We start from the raw sequence: 15,829 nt of genomic DNA on the forward strand, positions 1-15,829 counted from the left end.
GAGAGACAGAGAGACAGAGATGGAGAGAGACAGAGAGACAGAGACAGGGAGAGAGACAGAGAGAGAGAGACAGAGGGAGAGAGACAGAGAGACAGGAACAGAGACAGAGACGTAGGGAGAGAGACAGAGACAGAGAGACAGAGACAGACTGAGATAGAGAGACAGAGATAAAATGCAATATAGAGGCAAAGACCAAATAAAGAATGGGGACCAAAGTGGAAAGGTGTAGAAGGAGCACAAAGAAATGGAAGAGATAATAAAACGCACACGTTTAGGTTTATAGAAATACATGCACACATGCACAAAGAGCTCTAGGTTATCTGGCATTATGTCCCCAGCCCCTGGGGGGGGAGGGGGGAAGGGGGAGGCTTAGGGGAGAGGAAGAGGGCACAGCTTCACCACAGCATCTGTATGTGATCCCACAGGCACTTTTATCTCCTCCCTATGACCCCCCCCATTTGCCCCCTTACCCCTACCATGGGATATGCCCGCAGTTTCCCTCACACACAAATATCAACCACGTCCCCCTTACTGCTTTCAGTTAGGTGAACTTTGGAGAGACCACGACCCCTCTGAAGGGATCTTTGTGGTCTAGTTGCTGTAACCTCTGCCATCCTCTCCTTTGACTCTGACACCCACTTGAGGGGGGTACAGCTCCACCACCACCACCCCCTCATACCCTACCTGGTCCCCAGAGGAGCCAAGCAGACTTGGAGCCAAGCCAAGCTTCTTCCTCCCCTCAGCCCTGCTGTCCCCCACCCCCACCTGATCTGTGCCTCTCAGAAAAGGAATCTGGTTTCCCATCCTGTGGTCTGCCAACCATTCCATCTCTTCTTCACTTAGCAACAAGGCCCAGGGTACCAGGTCAGGGAGGCCTCTTTTTCAAATGTTCTCCATTTGAAGCTGAAGGTATTTTGTGCTTGAGATAATCTCCAAACTGATTTCCTCCACTCAAGGGAGCCATCCATTCTGCATCCCTACCCCTGCCAACCCCCTCCCCATCTGTGCTTTGTTTGGTTTTTCTAGAGGGAGCAAAGGGGAAGAGTTCTAAAAGGTTTCTAACCCTGACAGGGAGGGCCTGATAGCAGCCATTTTGTGTCTAGCGGACAAAATTCTAGCGTTTCATAGGAAAATGAATCCCAGATGAAATGCTTACTTCCAACCCCTGCCTCCCCCATTCTGTACTTCCCAATCCCCCATTTTGTTCTGCCCAAAGAGTAGCTTCATCTCAGGCAGGTCCAGAACCCTAGGCTATTAAATCCTAGTCCTACCCTTATTTTAAGAGCAGCGTGACCTAATTGCAGTAAGGGAGAACCCTGAAATAGAGAATATGGGTATTTCTTGTTGCTCAAGAGTAGATTTATATTCGCCTTGGCTCCTCCTAAAATAAGCCTGTTAAAGGAAGGCATGATGATGAAGCATACTGACCACCGTCTGAAGCAGAGGGAGGGGATGTCAGGAAAAGACTGAGATGTACACTTCCAGAAATGCCCAAAGGGTGGGTTTGTTTTGTGTGATGCTGCTTATTTGTTATAAAGGAAAGTGGTTTGTTTAATGGGGAAAGAGGGTTAGAAAAGAAGAGGGGAACTGTTGATCCTGATGCCAAAAGAAAGAAAAAATAAACAAAAAAAAAGTAAAAGGTCATCGTAACATTTTTTAAATCAGAAGAGAACAGAATGAGGTTCTGAAGGAGAAATAGACAAACACAACAGCTTTAAAACGAACATGTCGAATTTATTGTACTTTTAAAAAATATTAGCATATATAACAGATTCGTGGTTTCACACATAATCCTCTTTTTCTGATTGGTATATATGAAGATATTTGTACTTGTTCATGATTTTTCAACTTTAGAATGACAAAAAAAAAATTAAAGCTAGTTTTTTAAAGGGAGTCAGGAGAGGATCTGGGCAGCACCAGGGCCTCAGGGACTAAGCTGGCTTCAGTCCTGAGGAAAGAATTAGGAAGCAGAGGTAGAAAGCTGTTGCTTTGTAGGAACCAGCTGGGGAAGAAGCCTAAAATCACAGAACTGAAAGCTGGAAGAACTGTTTGTGACCATCTAGTCCAAAGAAGGCAACAGAAAGAGTGAGGAATTTGGCATGAGAGGAACTTGGGTCCATAAGCTAGCCCTGCTACCAACTACCTGTTTGAACTTAGTCAAGAGCCATTTAACACCTCTCTGTCTCTAATTTTCTTGTCTGTAAAATGAGGGGATTCCATTAGATGACTGAGGCCCCTTCCAGTTCTGAATCTACGATCCTACAAACTCCCTCATTTTATAGCAAAAGAGATTGAAGACCTAGAAAAGTAAAGTGTTTTTTTCAATACCACAAAGGTAGTAAATAGCATTTGCACCCAATCCTTTGACTTCAGTACATCAGTGTCTTTACCACGCTATAGCATGTTATCTCTACCACTCCGAAAGCCAAAGAGAATGGCCACAGAAGCAAATGCCTCTCCTCCCCACGCTCAGTACCTTCCATTTATACCCCACCATGCCTATTTTTTCCCTCTACCTCCTTCCTCCTCAATCTTAATTCCTGCCTTCTCTTTCCAAGAACTGGAGCTCAACATTGAATTTCCACTCCTTTCTTTCTCTTTTATCACCCCCTTCATCCCCTGTAGTTATGTTTCTTTCTTCTCCTCTCCTGCCCTTTAAAGTCTGCAAGTCACCAGAGATTCCTTGATCCTCCCTCTTTATCCCAATTTCCTCACCATTTCTCCAGACTTCAGTTTTCTTATCTGTAAAAGGATGGGGGAGAAAGGGTAAATTGATCACTTTAGGGGCTTTCCTAGCTCTGAATCTATGATCTGATGATACTTTCTTATTTCACCTACATAGATCCCTCAACCTGGGAATGAAAAGTGGAACTCCTATCTGTCTTACCTCAAGTTGTCTCTTTTTTTTCTCCCCTCTTGATCAATATCCAGTCCACCAGTTGATGCAGGTGTGTCCTCATGAGAATTTGGAGCTTTTTACCCAGAAATACAGTAGAGAGAGGGTTTTGCCATCTGTCAAGACTGTAATGGAGTGATAAAAGACAGGAAATCCGTCAGTGAAGCGCTCTCCAAACTCCTGGGCCTAGCTTAACCCTTCACGTCACCTCTCTAGTTTGGGTTCCCACCCCTCATCATTGCTCAGTATTCAGGACTCAGAGTAAAATGTCAAAGTGAAATAGCTTGAGTCAAGGGAAAAGTTGAGCAAATGGAGAAGAGAAACTGCAGCTATCAGAATTTCTATCAAATTGCAAAATACATCAAGAATTTAGGAACAACATAAGTATGTAAGAGTAAGAAAAGGAGTTAGGAGCATCTTTAGTGCTATCCCAGAGTGAATGACGGGCCTATGGACTTATTATATGGTATATGACTTATTATATGATGATATGCCTATGGACATATTAGTATTTTTTATACTTTACAGGAAGGTTGTCAGCAAGGCCGTACACACCAAGAAGCTGCTTCATAGCTAACATACCCAACCCCTCTGTAGAGGCTGTCCCACTAGGGATCCCTCTAGAGGACTAGGGATCCAGTGGACCTTTCTGGACCTGATGCTCCACCTCTTTCATCACAAGTTATCCAAGCAGACCAAAGAACATACTGATTCCTTCCTTTTCCTGAAAGTTGAGTGATAGGAGAATGCTTTTTCCAGGGTTTTCAGGAGACTTTTTAATAATGGACTACTGCCTCATTACTATTAATTTGGAAGATTCATGGTGTTCCAAGATAGAGGAGGTGGGAGAAAACAAAAGGGTTTGGAAACTAAGGTGGGAAAAGTCAGAGTAGACCCAGGTGTGCCTTCTCCTAGATCCTCAGGTTTTCCTTGGGCTTTGAGGGGCAGCTAGCATTGACACAGATCAGTGAAAGAATTTTCAGACTCAAGATTTAGGCTGTTAGAGAGGAGACAAGAACCTGTAAAAAGGGAAAGTATAGGGTCTCCAGGTGCAGCTGTCTAAGTTTGACTCTTTACCAAGCATAGTTTGGTGGTAGTATTGCCTGGGTTCCCCTGTAAAGTCTAGAGTGGGAAAGGATGGCTAAGATTGGACCAGATGGAGGTTCCTTTAGCATCACCAGGAAAAGCTGATCCTGATTCCCTCAATTCTGACTCCTTTCCCTGAGTGCAAACACACACATCCTTCTGCACTCCACTTGATCCTTTCCCTGTTTTGGGGGCCTCCCCACTCCTCCCCCATTATAGATCTGAGTAGTTGAATGCTGAAGATCTCAAGATGGTCAAAGCAGCTGACACCTGCAGCTGTAGCAGAAACTGTCAGTCACGAGCGAGACTACAGCAAAGAGAGCCTTCACTTCCTCAGAAAGTTTTCCCCACCACTCCCTCCACTTTACCCCCAGAGGAGATGATGCTTCTTCTCTGGGAGAGGACAGGAAGCAATAGGTTTTTGCCCAGTGACTCTGGCCTGTGAGGGAACCCTGCATTTAAATATATACATTTGCACTGGAGGAGAGGAAGCCATAGTGGTCTAACTTTAAATTCATGCTCTGGGATACTCAGTTCAGTCTTCTCTGATTAGTCCTTTGGCATCAGACCCCAAAATAGAAGAGTCAGGGGTAGACCAAGCTCTGAGGACACTGAAGAATCTAACTGGTAAGGAAATACCTTACTAAGTGATGGTGCGCACTCTGCTTCCGGCCTGCTAGATGCCCGCTGCTTAGACTCTCCCACTGGGGTCATGGGAGGAAGTCAGAAACAGCTAGAAAGATCACTGAATTCATAAGCATATCCCCTGGCCTGTTTGTGATTGGTGTATTCAAAATGGCCAGGGATCTGCTTATTCTAGCCTGGGGAGTTGCCTAATCAACTTGAACTTGCAAGCCTGTAAGCCTTTGACTACATCTTCCTAATGGAGGGTATGGACATGCTCCTTGGCACCTCATGGAAGATGGGTCTCATTGACTGCAAAAGAATTGATTGGCTGGGACTTGTATGGAAGAAACTACCCTCTTTGGGTTGGACTTGTAAAAGAGAGAGGACAACTTGCTTTTTTCCATTTCCTGAGCACAGGTCACAGACTACAGGCTTCTTTTCCTACTACCTGCTTCCATAATAGGCAGTTCCAAAGACAACTGGGTGGCAAGGTGAATAGAGCACTGGACCTTGAGTCAGGAAGAACTGAATGCAAATCCAACTTCTAACACTTACTGTGTGACCCTGGGCAAATCATTTCTCTTCAGCCTGCCTCAGTTTCTTCAACTGGAAAATAGGGATTATAATAGCAGCTAACTCCCAAGGTTGTTGGGAGGATCAAAAGAGATATTTGTAAAGCACTCAGCACAGTGACTGGCACATGCTTGTTGTCTTCTCGTCCTCCTCCTTCTTCTTTTTCTTCTTCTCCTTCTTCTTCTTCTTTTGCTTCATACTGAAGAAGTCTTGGCATCTTTCCCCAAACCTCAGGAGAAAATCTGGAGGCAGAGACAAAATGGCAGAGTAAAGTCAGAGACTTAACTAAACTCTCCCACAAACTCCTTCAAATGCCTTTTTAAATGACTCTAAACAAATTCTGGAGCAGCAGAACCCACAAAAAGGTGGAATGCAACAAATTTCCAAGACAACTTGGAAGGTTGGCAGGAAAGATCTGTTGCAACACGGTCAGAGAGAAGCACAGTCCAGCGCAGGCCACACCAGCACAGACCCAGCCTCAGCAGGCCTTGGAGCAATTGAATCAGTGACAGCAGTGGTGGTTTCCAGACCTCTCAGCCCACAGATGACAAAGACAATTTAGAAGGTCAGCAGGAAAGGTTTATCACACCTGGCTGAGAGTAGAACACAGTCTACCACTTGCTGAGCCAGCACAGTCCCACCAGAAGCAGACTTTGGTTGCCACTGAATCAGCAGTGGCAGCAGCAGAAGCTACTTCTAGAACCCTCTGCCCACTGATGGTAAGGGGGTCAGACAACTGGTCAGAAGGAGATTACAAGGGTCACTTTGCTAGCACTCAGGCAGGACTCTATTGCTTTGCCCATACTCAGATCTGGGTCATAGTCCTGGGTGGCAGACAAGTCAAAGAGAAGCACTAGCATAGCAGAGCTTGCAGCCACAGTGGAGGAAGGATCCTTCTCACAGTTCTAGGGCAGTAAAAGCGCTTGTGGTCCCTCTCAGACCATTGTACAGGCCAGGAGAGTAGTAAACACCTTTCCTCAGATCATACCAATTTGGAAGAACTGAAAACTTAGAGGTCCCTAGAAGTATCTATGAAAAAAGCTGCACAAACCCCTAAAGCTTGGGATAGTACACCTCCAACTTGGAAGCAGAGCCCTACTTTAACAAAAAATTAAGTGTCGCGTAAGAGGCTGGGAAAATTATTAAATAATGGGGGGAGGGAGGAGAAACCTCTGACTATAGAAAGTTACTATGGTGACAAGGAAGATCAAAACACATACTCAGAAGAACACAACAAAGTCAAAGCTCCTACACCCAAAACCTCCAAGAAAAATATGAATTCGTCTCAGGCCATGGAAAAACTCGAAAAGGATATTGAAAATCAAGTAATAGAGGTAGAGGAAAAATTGGGAAGAGAAATGAGAGTGATGCAAGAAAATCATGAAAAATAAGTCAATAGCTTGGTAAAGGACACACAGAAAAATACTGAAGAAAATAATACCTTAAAAAACAGACTAAGCCAAATGGTAAAAGAAGTGCAAAAAGCCAATGAGGAGAAGAATACCTTAAAAAGCAAAATTAGCCAAATGGAAAAGGAAATCCAAAACCTCATTAAAGAAAATAATTCCTTAAAAATTATAATGGAGCAAATGGTAGCTAATGACTTTATGAGAAATCAAGAACCAACAAAATTAAATTAAAAGAATGAAAAAAACAGAAGACAATGTGAAATATCTCATTGGAAAAACAACTGACCTGGAAAACAAATCCAGGAGAGATAATTTAGGAATTATTGGACTAGAATAATATGGACTGAAAGCCATAATCAAAAAAAAGCTTAGACATCATCTTTCAAGAAATTATCAAGGACAACTGCCCTGATATTCTAGAATCAGAGGGTAAAATAGAAATTGAAAGAATCCACCAACCACCTCCTAAAAGAGATCCCAAAATGAAAACTTCCAGGAATATTATAGCCAAATTCCAGAGTTCTCAGGTCAAGGAGAAAATATTATAAGCAGGCAGAAAGAAACAATTCAAGCATGGTGGAGCCACAGTTAGGATAACACAAGATTTAGCAGCTTCTATATTAAAAAATCAGAGGTCTTGCAGTGAGCAAAGGAGCTAGGATTACAGACAAGAATCACCAACCCAGAAAAACAGTATAATCCTTCAGGGGTAAAATGGACATTCAATGAGATAGAGGACTTTTAAGCATTCTTGACAAAAAGACCAGAGATGAATAGAAAATGTGACTTTCAAATACAAGACTCACGAGAAGTATAAAAAGGTAAATAGGAGAGGAAAATCATAAGGGACTTAATGAAGTTAAACCGTTTACATTTCTACATGGGAAGATGATATTTGTAACTCATAAGACCTTTCTTAATATTAGAGTAGTTAGAAGGAAGATATACATATATACATACATACATATATATTGATAAAGAGAGAGGGTACAGGTGTGAGTTGAATATGAAGGGATGATAATAAAATTAAAATAAACAAACAAATAAAATCAAGGGGTGAAAGGAATATACTGAGAGAAAGAGAAAAGGAGAGATAGAATGGGGGTAAATTATCTCATCTAAAAGAAACAAGAAAAAGATTTTTACAGTGTAGCTGAAGAGGAGGGAGGTGAGGAGAAGTGAGTGAACCTTACTCTCATCTGAATTGGCCCAAAGAAAGAGTAATATACACACTCAATTTGGTATAGAATTCTAACTTATCCTATAGGAAAGTAGGGGGGAAGGGGATAAAAGTGGTGTAGGGTGATAGAAAGGAGAGAGATTGGGGAAGGGGGTAGTCAGAAACAAAACAATTTTGAGGAGGGACAGGGCGATAGGAGAGAGAGAATAGAATAACCAGGGGGAGAAGTGATAGAATGGAGGGAAATACAGTTAGCAACAGTAAGTGTGAAAAAAAATTGAAGCAAGTTTCTCTGATAAAGGCCTCATTTCTCAAATATATAGAGAGAACTGAGTCAAATTTATAAAAATAAGAGCCATTCCCCAATTGATAAATTATCAAAAGGTATAATCAGTTTTCAGATGAAGAAATTAAAACTAATTATAGTCATATGAAAAAGCTCTGGATCATTATTTATTAGAGAAATGCAAATTAAAATAGCTCTGATGTACCACTCCATACCTATCAGGTTGGCTAACATGACAGAAAAGGAAAATGACAAATGTTGGAGAGGACATGGGTAAATTGAGACACTAATGCACTGCTGGTGGAGTTGTGAACTGATCCAACCATTATGGAAAGCAATTTGGAACTGTGACCAAAAGGCTAGAAAGCTGTGCATACCCTTTAACCTAGAAATACCACTACTAGGTCTATATCCCAAAGGGATTAAAAAAACAAACAAAAAGGAAAAAGACTGACATGTACAAAGATATTTATAGGAACTCATTTCTGAGGGCAAAGAATTAGATAGTGAAGCGTTGCTCATCATTTGGGGAATGGCTGAACAAGTTTTGGTATAATTGTGATGGAATATTATTATACTATAAGAAATGATGAGCAGGATGCTCTCAATAACCTGGGAAGATTTGCATGAACTGATGCACAGTGAAATGTATTGTGTATAAACAGGAATATTGTAACGTGATCATCTGTGAATGACTTAGCTATTTTCAGTAATACAATGATCCAAAACAACTCTGAAGGATTTATGATAAAAAATGCTATCCATCACCAAAGAAAGAATCGATGGTGTCTGAATACAGATTGAAACATACTTTTTTAAAAAAACATTTTATTTTTCTTGAGTTTTTTTTATTTCTGGTCTATGTTTTCTTTCACAACATGACTATTATAGATATGTTTTGCATGACTACACAGGTATAACCTATATCAAATTGCTTGCCTTCTCAATGAGGAAGGTTGGGGAGGAAGAAAGGGAGAGAATTTGGAAATCCAAGTTTAAAAAATGAATGCTAAAAATTGTTTTTACATGCAATGGTAGAAAAATAAAAATAAAATACCAAAATTTTACAAAAGAGAGAGCACCAAAATTCATCTTTCCTTTTGTTTGGACTTTGACCCAAATCCTACCCTTCTAGGTCATTGTCTGGCATCAACTATCTATTTTCAACTGGCATATAGGTTACTCTTGTGTAGGATCAGCTATAATCCAATCCAGTTTTCTGACTACTTGTACTCCAATGCTCCTGTTCTCCTGATTAATAGAAAATTCAACTAATTCAACCATGGGCAGCATGAAGCTGTGATACTTCATCATTTCAGGGCCCTGATCATTGTCTGGAACTATTTTTCACCTTTACCTAACTTTTCCATCAGTTGGTATAAGAAGTTCTCCACTAGCCCACTGTCTTTTTTTAAGGGACCTGCAATTTAATAAAAAGATTCAATTTTCTGGCCAGCGTTCCCAACATCAAATGAGGGCATAGCTAGTCAGTAGACTTTCCTTAACTGATCTTTTTCGGCAAGCACTGTGCCAATTGTGAAACACCATGTCTTTCCCATTCTTGGAGATTTCACAGAACGAGAAAATAACCATCTGTGGCTCTCATCTAATTATCAAAGTGCCTGTGGCATCATTCTTGGTGCCATTCTAGGCACGCATTAAAAAGAATACATGCTAACTCCAATACTTCTGTTCAGCCTTAGTGTCTCCAGAATGTTCAGTAGGGTACAATCAAAATGCTCTAGCTTAAGTCTTCTTTGAGATGGCATGGTATAGTTGTAGCCTCCTTGATTCCTGCAAAGTAAAGCACTTCCTTGAGTAGCTTGCTCTCAAAAATCTTAACCTTAGTCAAAATTAATCCTGGCAAAGAAGCCATATACAGAGGAAAAAGTTCTCTCATAACACCTTCAGTACTATGGAAGTCCACTTGTTCCTGTTGAGTAGGACTTTGTGTGCTAAGTGAAAATGTCCATCACCATTACAATGTTGCTTACATTGCTTTGATCTCATTCCAGAGAAAGATCTATGCCCTCTTGCTCCAAAGGAGTGGTACTGCTAATGTGTGACACCTGTGTGTCTCCTTATATGGCATCTGATTCACTAAAGAGGTATCATGCTGTAGTGTAAGTCATCCAGATAAGATATGCTGCTTTCTTTTAGTATATAGGATGACTATATAGATGACTATATAACACTATAAGAGTTATTTCCACTAGCCACCAAAGGATGCTTAACCTGAAAATGCCTACCCTGCTTTCCCAAAACCAAGTGCCCTACATGGGCCAGGTATGGAGTTATCTAAGGGATGAAAAAGAATATATATATGAATAAGCAGTAGCACTTTAAGTGGAATTAGGATGACAAGTTTTTAAAACTTAATTTATTTACATTTAATTTACAACATTCAGTTCCACAGTCCCTTGAATTCCAAATTTTCTCCCCCACCCTTTCCTCCCCCCCCCCCCCGGTGGCATACAAGCCGATATAGGTTCTACAAATACCTTCACATTAAACATTAGTCCAGTTGTAAAGAAGAATTATAGACAATGGAGCGAACAAGAAAGAAGGAACAAAACAAAACACAAAAGAGAGAGAGCAAGTAGTTTGCTTCAGTCTGCATTCAGACTCTGTAGTTCTTTCTCTGGATGTGGGTATCTCTTTCCATCACGAGTCTTTTGGAGTTGTCTTCTAACCTTGCATTCCTAAGAGGAGCCCAATCTATCAGAGTTAGTTGTCACAGATATGATGTGTCTGTAACTGCATACAAAGTTCTCCTGGTTCTGCTCTCCTCCTCAACATCAGTTTATATAAGTCTCTCCAGGTTATTATGAAGTCTGTCTGCTCCTCATTTCTTATAGCACATTAATATTCCATTACATTCATATACTACAACTTGTTTAGCCATTCCCCAATTGATAGGCATCCCTTTGATTTCCAATTCTTTGCCACCACAGAAAGAGCTGCTGTAAATATTGAAAAAGAATATTTTTCAAATAGAAAACCTATAGCTCTAGAGCCCCTACTCTGCATTGAAACTTTTTCTCCCTTGCCATGACTCCCCACATTCATGGGATTCAGAGATACTCAACATACTGTGATTACATAACATCAATCATAAAGAAAATGAAAGGAAAAAAAATTAAAAGTTCTCCTTCATGGAGTCAGTCACCTCCAACCATCTCTGAAATGCTTTCCTCTGATTTCCCTTCCAGGTCTTTAAGACTAGTAGAAAGAAATTCTAAACCACCTACACATGCAGCTTATGAAAAAGGAAAGGTATGTGTATGTCCAGGGACTCAGGTCTAGATCACAAACTACAACAAGTAAAAACAGAGGAAGAGAGGTGAGAATGGAATTTCAGCCAATGGAATACTCAATAGCTTTGGGATTCAGAGTTATCCCTCCACTTTTCATTACCCATATCTACTCCAGGGTCTAAGTCTTGTTGACAATTGCAGATCTTAGGTGGACTTCAGCAGTAACAGTCCCAGACTGGAAGGTCTCAATCACAAAGTCAGTCTTCACTTGCCTGAATGGCTATCAGCAAGTTCAAGTCACAAGGTAAGGTGTTGATCACCCCAGTCTCCTATGTGGCAATTGAGTAATCTGAAAGACAATGAAAAGATGGGGAGAAGCCAAACCTGTACTCCAGCGCGCGTATATCATACCTCCCTCTATTCTATTTTGAGGTTTTCTGCCCCTTCCTTCCTACTAGTTTCTGGTCTTCAGCTCTTCAGGTCTACCTATAGGTACCTCAGATCCAGTCTGCTAGGGTATAATGGTTAGAAACTGTCCCTAATAAGGTGAGCCTGACAGCTCTTTTAGTCACAACCACTGCACTCAAAGATCTGGAAGGGAAATCACAAAACCCAGGAAGAATGCCCCCAGGCAAAGACGAAGTCTTTTCAACCTTCTTGCCTATGCAGAGGTCACAGCCCTATTTTTTGTTGTTGTTCAGTCATGTCTATGGTCCCCATGAACCATAGCTTTCCAGGCCCCTCTATCCTCCACTCTCTCTGGAAGTTGGTCCAAGTTTATGTTCATTGCTTCTATGACAATATCTATCCATCTTATCTTCCTTTTGTCTTCAATCCTTCCCAACATCAGGGTTTTTTCCAATGAGACTTGTCTTCTCATTATGTGGCCAAAGTATTTAAACTACAGTTTCAATATTTGACCTTGAAGGGAATAATCTGAATTAATTTCTTTAAGTATTGACACATAGTATGCCTTTCACTTACATTCAATCACTAAATCATCCCAGGCTCCCTTTCTTCCACATTGCCCTTTCCAAATTTTATACACAAATATCAGCCATGAGGTTATTCTAATACAAAGCTGACAACTATACCAAATGTTCCAGAACAAGCTAGGATATTTGTAGATCAAATATATATTTGTATACTGTAGGGTATGTGTGTCACCCTTGTAGATTATATGTATTCCACGTGATTTGTCTAAATTTTGCTCACAGGAAATCATGAATAGTTATCTCTGAAATTTCTCCCACCCTTCTCTGAGGGAGACTTTGATTCCTTCTTGGATAAGAGCATATTGGGGCAATAAGACTGGCTCTGCTCAACTCAGAGCATATCAGACTAGAATTATATGTTTCCCCCTTCTAAATAATACTGGCCATATTGTTCAAATGCCACATGTACGCTTGCCCAAAAGACTATTTTATGGAGAACTCACACAGGGCAAGTGTTTGCATAGTGGTCAGAAGAAGTGATACAAGGACACTCTGTCTCAAGAACTTTGGAATTGATTGTGTGACATGGGAGATACTGCCACAGGATCGCCCAGCATGGTGTGCCCACATCAGTGAATGTGCTGTGCTCTATGAGCAAAGCAGAACTGAAGTAGCTCAAAAGAAAGATGTGCACAATGAAAAGATGGGGAAAAGCCAAACCTGTACTCTAGCACGTTTCTCATAACTCTCTCTATTCTATTTTGAGCTTTCAAGATGTGTGAGATGTGCAAGTTTAAAGAATCTACCCCAAATGCTCCCATGGACTATTTGTGCCTGACCTGTGTGGTAGAACATTCCAAGCTCATACTGGTCTGACCAGCCATAGTCGAATGAATTGTAGTTTGACTATGTTAATAGTGATGTCATTTTGGTCCTCTTTGAGAACAAAGGACAACAATGAACCAACCAGTCTGAGGAAACGATGTTTAGGTCCAAACCAGCTTCTTGGTCACTCTCTTAATGCGCAAGTAATGCCCCAAGCTGTATCCAAAGGCTCAAATCCCTTTGCTCCAAATTCTATTACAAAATGATTATCACAATAATGTATGGTGAATAAATCTGTATATTCAAGCCAATAGCAAACAGAAATCAGAGAAGTTATGTGGATTAGATTAAAATATGTGAGATAATACAGAGTGAGTGAGTTCTTCCATCAGTAGTGAGATATTTCAGCTCAACTGTGAGAGAAAGAGCCTTTGATCTCACTCAAGGGGAAATTCCCCTGAAGTTTCTAATAGGGCAACCTGGGAATCAGGGACATGTTTGAGGAGCTGGCTCTATGTTGGCTTCTTCCCAAAGTCTTCCTATCCCTCCAGGGGCCTCTCCACCTGTGTCTCTCTAGAATCCATAAAACAAAAGAAAAAACATCTTTCTTCTCCCAAGCTCCCCCAACTTCAACTCTGTGCCTCATTCAGGCATAGGCCACTGAGTAATCATTCTCTCCACCAATGAGGAGAGTCTTATGCAACTGAGCAGACATGCACCTTGGGTTATAATATTTTACAAAAGGAAATTCATTTAACAAAAGCTACAGCAACCAACAAAGATTCAGTATTTGAGATTGAAGCAAGCTAGTTGTTCTCTCTTTTTCATTTTCTTTTTTTTCTTGTTCATTCCATTGATTATAATTCTTCTTTACAACTTGACCAATATTTAATGTGAAGGTATATGTAGAACCTATATAGAATTGTATTACCACCATGGGTGGAGGAGGAGGGAGAAGAGGGAGGGGGAGAAAATTTGGAACTCAAAAATTTGCAGAACTGAATGTTGTAAAATAAAAGTAAATAAATTTTTTTAAAAAGACTCAACATTTTCAGCTAGAAGTAGCTCCTCTTATTTTTATATGGAGATCTACCCAGTCAGTTATGTTAACATAAATGGCAGCAAAGAGTCTATCAAAACTGAGGAGCCCCAATTACTCAAGTGCTGAGATATTTGGTCAGCTGGGAATCTATTTCAATGGTTCCAGCCTTTTCCAGCCAGTTTCCTGAACAATTAAGCCTCTAGGACAGTTTTACTGGCTTAATGGGCCTTGCCTTGGTGAAACTGAGATTTGGGAAAGACCTTTAGCTTAAAAAGTCCAAGATCTCCCATTGCATGGATGGGTAGGGGAGGTGGGGTATCTCTAGTTGTCCTGATCTATATCTGGCCACTGGACCCAGATGACTCTGAAGGAGAAAATGAGGTGGGTGACTTTGCACAGCCCTTTCTCACTTAAATCCGATTCACTTACAAGTCATGGTATCACCTCCCTGATGTCATGGTTCTCTTTGAGAACAATGGACAAATAACAACAAGAAGGAAAAAAACTAGTTTGGAAGTATTTTCCATTCTTAGTAGATGTTGCCCCTTCCACAGTAGTCCTTATACAGCCCCCAGATTCCTCACCCCTACAACAACTGAAGAGATATATTTTGCAAATGTCTCTCATAGAATAACTGGAATACAATTGTCATTTGTGATCTACCATTCAGCACAACTAGGCAAGCTACAGCAGTAGTTTGCAAAGGCACTAGTGTACCACCAGTTTAATTAGGCATGCCACAAAATTTTAGACATTATGTTATTGTAGATAAAAGAAGTATAAATAATTTTGTTTAACCAGCATGTGTTTTACGGTAAGCATAGCATTAGCAAACTAAATAAAGCTTGTCCATTACATGGATTCGCTAGCCTCAAAATATAACAGACCTTGAACTAACAAAGATAGCCACAAAAATAGCTGCTTTTATTAAAGGGAATCTGAGCATGCTCAAGTCTCTTGACTTTCCCATAGTGTTGCAGACTTTTAAACATTCAGTATGCTATAATTCCTTATTTCTTTGTTATGAGCAAAAAAGATTTGAGAACCATTATTTTCTATCTCAGCCTATTGCTTTGTGGCCTTACTAGTCCGAGCAAAAATAACCTAGGAACAGTGGGTGAGCCACAATTTCAGTTCTTTTACTTCACGGAAAGTTCCCCTACCACCTCTCACCCCCAAACTACTGGTAGTTACTGATGGGTTAGTGAGTGGCATTTATTCCAATCTAATAATAATAATGTTGATAATTTCCATCTGACTGGATAGAGAGACTACCTTCTTTTTTTTACTTCTTTTCTTGAATACTCGGTGCTTAGTGATTTAGAGTAACCATCCTTTATCCTAAGTGGCTCACAGCTTTTATTATGTCTTAGAACCCTATGAGGCCCTTTTCTATTTCATCAGCATGCTCTGGCTGTTCATATCTCCTTCCTCTAGTTAACGGATTGACTGTACCTGTTCTGAATTGCTGGGAGGCCATTCCTTTCACTCATGTAGCTGTATAGCTATGCCAGTTGTAGGTCATCATGCACAGTACCTCCTGAAATGAGACAGCTTGGAGAAGGAGCAAGAGAAAAGCAAATATAGAGTGGGAGGTGAAGGGAGGAAGAGACAGAGAAAGAAAGAAGAGAAAGAGTGAGTGAGAGAGAGACAGAGAGAGAGAGAGCCAGAGAGAAAGAGAGCCAGAGAGAAAGAGCTAGAGAGAGAGCAGAG

At 40.8% G+C, this 15,829-nt stretch overlaps 3 protein-coding genes across 3 annotated transcripts in view; all 3 read right to left on the minus strand.

Moving 5' to 3' along the window:
* Window positions 1-3,161, minus strand: part of CD4 (CD4 molecule) — a 44,223-nt gene extending 41,062 nt beyond the window's left edge. The window contains exon 1 of the mRNA XM_069101574.1: window positions 2,888-3,161. The gene's annotated coding sequence lies outside the window, so the exon portion shown is untranslated. The remainder of the gene's footprint in view (window positions 1-2,887) is intronic.
* EMG1 (EMG1 N1-specific pseudouridine methyltransferase) overlaps window positions 1-15,829 on the minus strand; it is a 370,137-nt gene that overhangs the window by 275,625 nt on the left and 78,683 nt on the right. The window lies entirely within an intron of this gene.
* TPI1 (triosephosphate isomerase 1) overlaps window positions 1-15,829 on the minus strand; it is a 204,943-nt gene that overhangs the window by 110,425 nt on the left and 78,689 nt on the right. The gene's annotated exons all lie outside the window — the stretch shown is intronic.

This window comes from Petaurus breviceps, unplaced genomic scaffold (assembly GCF_028583685.1).
Source record: "Petaurus breviceps papuanus isolate PSGF00001 unplaced genomic scaffold, PetGlider_PUasm1.0 470, whole genome shotgun sequence".
Taxonomy (NCBI): domain Eukaryota; kingdom Metazoa; phylum Chordata; class Mammalia; order Diprotodontia; family Petauridae; genus Petaurus; species Petaurus breviceps.